Source organism: Ranitomeya imitator, chromosome 1, assembly GCF_032444005.1.
Source record: "Ranitomeya imitator isolate aRanImi1 chromosome 1, aRanImi1.pri, whole genome shotgun sequence".
Lineage (NCBI taxonomy): Eukaryota > Metazoa > Chordata > Amphibia > Anura > Dendrobatidae > Ranitomeya > Ranitomeya imitator.
The window spans coordinates 49,595,309-49,603,946 of NC_091282.1; the positions used below are offsets into that span (position 1 = coordinate 49,595,309).

The window sequence follows — 8,638 nt, forward strand, 5'->3', positions numbered from 1 at the left end:
CAAGCATCAATACCCGGCACTGCCGCCGACACTCGCGACCGGAGCGCTCAGCTGCATAGAAATACATAGAAATACACAGAAATACACAGAAATACATAGAAATACACAGAAATACACAGAAATACACAGAAATACATATAAATACATAGAAATACATAGAAATACACAGAAATACACAGAAATACATAGAAATACACAGAAATACATAGAAATACATAGAAATACACAGAAATACACAGAAATACACAGAAATACATAGAAATACACAGAAATACACAGAAATACATAGAAATACACAGAAATACACAGAAATACACAGAAATACATATAAATACATAGAAATACATAGAAATACACAGAAATACACAGAAATACATAGAAATACACAGAAATACATAGAAATACACAGAAATACACAGAAATACACAGAAATACACAGAAATACACATAAATACACAGAAATACATAGAAATACACAGAAATACACAGAAATACACATAAATACATATAAATACATAGAAATACATAGAAATACACAGAAATACACAGAAATACATAGAAATACACAGAAATACATAGAAATACACAGAAATACACAGAAATACACAGAAATACATAGAAATACACAGAAATACATAGAAATACACAGAAATACACAGAAATACATAGAAATACACAGAAATACATAGAAATACACAGAAATACATAGAAATACACAGAAATACATAGAAATACACAGAAATACATAGAAATACATAGAAATACACAGAAATACACAGAAATACATAGAAATACACAGAAATACATAGAAATACATAGAAATACACAGAAATACACAGAAATACATAGAAATACACAGAAATACATAGAAATACACAGAAATACATAGAAATACACAGAAATACATAGAAATACACAGAAATACATAGAAATACATAGAAATACACAGAAATACACAGAAATACACAGAAATACATAGAAATACACAGAAATACATAGAAATACACAGAAATACATAGAAATACACAGAAATACACAGAAATACATAGAAATACACAGAAATACATAGAAATACACAGAAATACACAGAAATACATAGAAATACACAGAAATACACAGAAATACACAGAAATACACAGAAATACATAGAAATACATAGAAATACACAGAAATACACAGAAATACATAGAAATACACAGAAATACACAGAAATACATAGAAATACACAGAAATACACAGAAATACATAGAAATACATAGAAATACACAGAAATACATAGAAATACATAGAAATACATAGAAATACACAGAAATACATAGAAATACATACAGCCGCACACTCCGGTCCTGAGCACAGCGCTGGGTAATGATGCGCGAGTTTCTGACATCACACTTGCAAGTGTGACCCCGGCCTTACTCTCTTCCTTTCTTTCTCTCCCTCGCTATCTCGATTTCTTTCTCTCACCTCTCCTTCTCTCTCTCTATTACTCTCTTCATGTTTTTCTCTCTCTCTCCCTTGCTATCTCTGTCTTTCTCTCTCTCTATTACACTCTCTCCCTCGCTATCTCTCTTTCCCTCCCTCCCTTTCTACGATACGATACGATACGATACACTTTATTGATCCCGTGGGAAATTATGGTATCACAGCAGCACAACTTAAATCAAATCATAAAAATCATAAAGGAATTACATAGTTGACATGACAGTGGAGTTGACAGAAGAACATTATACATTAGAATAGGACATACACAACGAGTGAACTGAAATGTAGAGAAATAAGTAGACTTTCACCTTGGTGGTTTAACCCTAATGTTATTGTTGTACATTCCCATGGCAGTTGGCACAGACAATTTCCTATATTTTTCCTTCTTACACCTCAGAAGTATTAGCCGGCTACTGAAGGTGCTCTTTCTCTCTCTATTACTCTCCTTCTCTCTCTCTATTACTCTCTTCCTCTTTCTCTCTCTCTCCCTTGCTAGCTCTGTATTTTTCTCTCTCTATTACTCTCTCTCTCTCACCTCTCCTCTCTCTATTACTCTCTTCCTTTTTCTCTCTCTCTCCCTCGCTATCTCTCTCTGTCCCTCTCTCCCTTTCTCTCTCTATTACTCTCTTCCTCTTTCTCTCTCACTATCTCTCTCCCTTTCTCTCTCTATTACTCTCTTCCTCTTTCTCTCTCTCTCACTATCTCTCTCCCTCTCTCCCTTTCTCTCTCTATTACTCTCTTCCTCTTTCTCTCTCCCTTGCTATCTCTGTCTTTCTCTCTCTCTATTAGGCTAGGGTCACATTGCGTTAGTGCAATCCGTTTTGCGCTAGCGCTAGCGGGTTGCGCTAACGCAATGTTTTTAACCGTCCCCGCTCGCGCAGATCCCCGATCTGCGAGAGCGGGGAACGGACCGCGGGCGCGCCTCGGACGCTGCAAGCAGCGTCCGCGGCGCGCCAGGAAACACCGGCGCATCGCTAGCGCGTGCCAAACATGGCACGCGCTAGTGCTGCGCGTTCCCATTGCCGTGAATGGGCGCGCTAACGGACGCGTTGCACGGCGTTAATTTTGCCGTGCAACGCTGTCCGTTAGCGTGTTCCCATTAACGCAATGGGAACCTAGCCTTACTCTCTCTCTCTCACCTCTCCTCTCTCTATTACTCTCTTCCTTTTTCTCTCTCTCTCCCTCGCTATCTCTCTCTGTCCCTCCCTCCCTTTCTCTCTATTACTCTCGTTCGCTCTCTTTCTCTCTCTCACCTCTCCTTCTCTCTCTCTCTCCCTCTCTCTCTCTATTACTCTCTTCCTCTTAATCTCTCTCTCTCTCCGTTGCTATCTCTGTCTTTCTCTCTCTCTATTACTCTCTCTCACCTCTCCTCTCTCTATTACTCTCTTCCTTTTTCTCTCTCTCACTATCTCTCTCCCTTTCTCTCTCTATTACTCTCTTCCTCTTTCTCTCTCTCACTATCTCTCTCCCTTTCTCTCTCTATTACTCTCTTACTCTCTCTCTCTTTCTCTCTCTCTCCTCTCTCCCCTCCCGGACTTCCCCCAGAACTCTGAACATTGCAACGGTGTTCCGGGAGAAGTCCGTGTTCGGCGTTTAGCATCGGGCACTAACTGCAGCTGTCGAACAGCCGCGAATCACGCAACCGCGGGGACTCGAACATATTTTTTGAAGACACACTGTTAGCACCAGAGCATGCTCAGATAACACCTTATCCAGCACACTCGCTCATCACTAGTCCCTATCACTTGGAAGACGCTCACTAGTTTATACATACTAGTTTTTTAAAAAAAGACGTTACACAAAAAAAATTAACACTTTTTTTGCCAGAAAGAGTTTGATGAATCAATTATTTGCACATGATCTCTTTTAAGCTCAGGTGAACCTGTCAAGTTTTTCAAGCAGAAGACACTTCTGGAAACTCTGGCATATGAACCGCCTTTTGTCTGATTTTTTTAGGTCATTTTCTGAGCGTTTTTTCCAAGAGTTTTGACTTCCGGGACTCAAAGTCACTAGGTTAGCACCCGAGCATGCTCAGATAACACCTTATCCCAGCACGCTCACTCATCACTAGTAATAAACTTTGTTTTACACTTACCTTCTAAAATTCCGACCAGTCACTGCCAAACCTGCATATTTGCTCACGACCCAATATAGACTTTCTGACCCTATTTTACGACGTGATGGTGGCATAAATGGTGGGACAGGGGCCGAGTTTACATTTTGAAATATCTTGAATTGTCAGAAGCTGTTTTTTTTTTAAAGGGGTTGTATAAGATTACAAAAACACGACTGCTATATTGCGGAAACAGCGCCACATCTGTCCATAGGCAGGGTCTGGTACTGCAGCTCACGTACAGGAAATGGGGCTAATACCAGACACAGCTCATGGACAAAAGCGGTGATGGCTTTGGAATGAAAAAAAAGACAAAAAACGTGTTGTTCTAATTTTAGACAAACGTCTCCAATCCGGAAATTTAAGAGTATAGTTATGAGAAGTTACAAGGTAGTCACGGGAAAAATATAGATTTTATTGTACCTGTTGGTTGGTTTACTACTGGCTTCCTATGGCGCAGAATGGGATTGCAAGCTGGGATGATGGGAGTAATTACAAAATGTGACCATGAGAGAGTAATTACCAGGTTATAAAGCTGTTAAAGGAGACCGGCGCTCACCATCATTGCCGGAAAGTTGAGGCTACGTGAGCTGTGTAATTTGCCGGTTGCTTGCAAAAAGGGCATAAAGTCTGACAGAGATGAAATTATTGTTCGTGCGGAGCCGAATACGAAATATGGAATAATAATATATTTTTCGATATATACAGTATATACAGAGTGACTTTCCTGTAATGTTTTCCTGCACCTGTGCATCGTATGTGGCCCCACCACGAAAAAAAAAAGTTGTGCCACCTTGTTTGCATAATGTTTGAATTTGTGAATTAATTGTCATTTTTTTAAAAATATTTAGTAGAAAAAAAAACCCCTGAAGCCATGTTCAGTATTTGGTCAGTATTTTATATCAGTATTTGTAAGCCAAAACCAGGAGTGATAAATACAGAAGTGGTGACGTGTTTCTATTATACTTTCCCTCTGATTGTTCCTCTCCTGGTTTTGGCTTAGGCTGGAGTCACACTAGCAAGTTTTACGGACGTATGAGTGCAGAAAATACGTCCGTAAAACACGCCTAACAAACGTCCCAATTATTCTCTATGCCCCTGCTCCTATCTGCCGTATTTTACTGATCCGTATTATACGGCTTTCTACGGCCGTAGAAAATCGCAGCATGCTGCGTTTGTCACCATATTGCGCAAATAAAACGTCAATGAAAGTCTATGGAAGCCAGAAAAATACGGATTACACACGGACCAGCAGTGTGGCTTGCGAGAAATACGCAGCGGTGTTAGCGAGAAAAGCCGGCAATTCAGTGCGGTGTACAGTAAAATCACACTGACAGCTTACAGTAGAATAGGTAGAATAAATGTGTACACATAGAATAGGTATATATATATATGTCAGTGAGACACATATATGTATATATATTAATATTTCATACAGCGCTAGATAGCTTTAAAGCCGGTAATTCAATTACCGGCTTTTGCTTTCTCCTTCCTAAACCCGACATGATATGAGACATGATTATATACAGTAAACCATCTCATATCACCTTTTTTTTTGCATATTCCACACTACTAACGTCAGTAGTGTGTATATGCAAAATTTGGCCGTTCTAGCTATTAAATTAAAGGGTTAAATGGCGGAAAAAATTGGCGTGGGCTCCCGCACAATTTTCTCCACCAGAGTAGTAAAGCCAGTGACTGAGGGCAGATATTAATAGCCTAGAGAGGGTCCATGGTTATTGGCCCCCCCCTGGCTAAAAACATCTGCCCCCAGCCACCCCAGAAAAGGCACATCTGGAAGATGCGCCTATTCTGGCACTTGGCCACTCTCTTCCCATTCCCGTGTAGCGGTGGGATATGGGGTAATGAAGGGTTAATGCCACCTTGCTATTGTAAGGTGACATTAAGCCAAATTAATAATGGAGAGGCGTCAATTATGACACCTATCCATTATTAATCCAATACTAGTAAAGGGTTAAAAAATACACAACCACATTATTAAAAATTATTTTAATGAAATAAAGCAAAGGTTGTTGTAATATTTTATTCTACGCTCAATCCATCTGAAGACCCTCGATCTGTAACAAAAAAATAAAATAAACCAACAATATCCATACCTTCCGCAGATCTGTAACGTCCAACGATGTAAATCCATCTGAAGGGGTTAAAATATTTTGCAGCCACGAACTCTGCTAATGCAGTGTTGTTCCTGGCTGCAAAACCCCAGGGAATGAAGGTAAAGTAGGTCAATGACTTATATTTTCCTTCATTTGCGGTGAGGCGCCCTCTGCTGGTTGTTCCTAGATCATGGGAACTTTCCTAGAAAGCTCCCAGGCTCGAGTTCATAAGAGGCGCCCTCTGCTGGTTGTCCTCATATGAACTCGAGCCTGGGAGCTTTCTAGGAAAGTTCCCACGATCTAGGAACAGCCAGCAGAGGGCGCCTCACCGCAAATGAATGTAAATATAGGTCATTGACCTACTTTACCTTCATTCCCCGGGGTTTTGCAGCAAGGAGCAGCGCTGCATTAGCAGAGTTCATGGCTGCAAAATATTTTAACCCCTTCAGATGGATTTACATTGTTGGACGTTACAGATCTGCGGAAGGTATGGATATTGTTGGTTTATTATTTTTTTTTTGTTACAGATCGAGGGTCTTCAGTGATTGGATTGAGCGTAGAATAAAATATTACAACAACCTTTGTTTTTATTTCATTAAAATAATTTTTAATAATGTGGTTGTGTTTTTTTTTAACCCTTTACTAGTATTGGATTAATAATGGATAGGTGTCATAATTGATGCCTCCCCTTTATTAATTTGGCTTAATGTCACCTTACAATAGCAAGGTGGCATTAACCCTTCATCTTCCAGATGTGCCTGTTCTGGGGTGGCTGGGGGCAGATGTTTTTAGCCGGGGGGGGCAATAACCGTGGACCCTCTCCAGGCTATTAATATCTGTCCTCAGTCACTGGCTTTACTACTCTGGTGGAGAAAATTGCGCGGGAGCCCACGCAAATTTTTTCCGCCATTTAACCCTTTAATTTAATAGCTAGAACGGCCAAATTTTGCATATACACACTACTAACATTAGTAGTGTGGAATATGCAAAAAAAAAGGTGATATGAGATGGTTTACTGTATGTAAACCATGTCTTATATCATGTCGAGTTTAGGAAGAAGAAAGCAAAAGCCGGCAATTGAATTACCGGCTTTAAAGCTATCTAGCGCTGTATGAAGTAATAATATATATATACATATATGTGTCTACTGACATGTTTATATATATATATATATATATATATACATATACAGTGGGGCAAAAAAGTATTTAGTCAGTCAGCAATAGTGCAAGTTCCACCACTTAAGAAGATGAGAGGGGTCTGTAATTTACATCATAGGTAGACCTCAACTATGGGAGACAAACTGAGAAAAAAAAAATCCAGAAAATCACATTGTCTGTTTTTTTAACATTTTATTTGCATATTATGGTGGAAAATAAGTATTTGGTCAGAAACAACATTTCATCTCAATACTTTGTAATATATCCTTTGTTGGCAATGACAGAGGTCAAACGTTTTCTGTTAGTCTTCACAAGGTTGCCACACACTGTTGTTGGTATGTTGGCCCATTCCTCCATGCAGATCTCCTCTAGAGCAGTGATGTTTTTGGCTTTTCGTTTGGCAACACGGACTTTCAACTCCCTCCAAAGGTTTTCTTGAGGGTTGAGATCTGGAGACTGGCTAGGCCACTCCAGGACCTTGAAATGCTTCTTACGAAGACACTCCTTCGTTGCCCTGGCGGTGTGCTTTGGATCATTGTCATGTTGAAAGACCCAGCCACGTTTCATCTTCAATGCCCTTGCTGATGGAAGGAGGTTTGCACTCAAAATCTCACGATACATGGATCCATATATATCTTTCATGTACCCGGATCAGTCGTCCTGGCCCCTTTGCAGAGAAACAGCCCCAAAGCATGATGTTTCCACCACCATGCTTTACAGTAGGTATGGTGTTTGATGGATGCAACTCAGTATTCTTTTTCCTCCAAACACGGCAAGTTGTGTTTCTACCAAACAGTTCCAGTTTGGTTTCATCAGACCATAGGACATTCTCCCAAAACTCCTCTGGATCATCCAAATGCTCTCTAGCAAACTTCAGACGGGCCCGGACATGTACTGGCTTAAGCAGTGGGACACGTCTGGCACTGCAGGATCTGAGTCCATGGTGGCGTAGTGTGTTACTTATGGTAGGCCTTGTTACATTGGTCCCAGCTCTCTGCAGTTCATTCACTAGGTCCCCCAGCGTGGTTCTGGGATTTTTGCTCACCGTTCTTGTGATCATTCTGACCCCACGGGGTGGGATTTTGCGTGGAGCCCAAGATCGAGGGAGATTATCAGTGGTCTTGTATGTCTTCCATTTTCTAATTATTGCTCCCACTGTTGATTTCTTCACTCAAAGCTGGTTGGCTATTGCAGATTCAGTCTTCCCAGCCTGGTGCAGGGCTACAATTTTGTTTCTGGTGTCCTTTGACAGCTCTTTGGTCTTCACCATAGTGGAGTTTGGAGTCAGACTGTTTGAGGGTGTGCACAGGTGTCTTTTTATACTGATAACAAGTTTAAACAGGTGCCATTACTACAGGTAATGAGTGGAGGAAAGAGGAGACTCTTAAAGAAGAAGTTACAGGTCTGTGAGAGCCAGAAATCTTGATTGTTTGTTTCTGACCAAATACTTATTTTCCACCATAATATGCAAATAAAATGTTAAAAAAACAGACAATGTGATTTTCTGGATTTTTTTTCTCAGTTTGTCTCCCATAGTTGAGGTCTACCTATGATGTAAATTACAGACGCCTCTCATCTTTTTAAGTGGTGGAACTTGCACTATTGCTGACTGACTAAATACTTTTTTGCCCCACTGTATATATATATATATAGACAGTATATATGGTTTTTTTTTTACACATGGATCCCTTGTATAGCCGTATGTTGGTTTTGCAAGCCTGCGAGAAAACCACGCAGTACGGATGCCATACGGATTACATACGGAG

General features: G+C 40.2%; 1 protein-coding gene across 1 annotated transcript in view; it reads right to left on the reverse strand.

The window, feature by feature from the left end:
• The window catches only part of CCBE1 (collagen and calcium binding EGF domains 1), a 410,001-nt gene that overhangs the window by 399,311 nt on the left and 2,052 nt on the right, over positions 1–8,638 (reverse strand). The window lies entirely within an intron of this gene.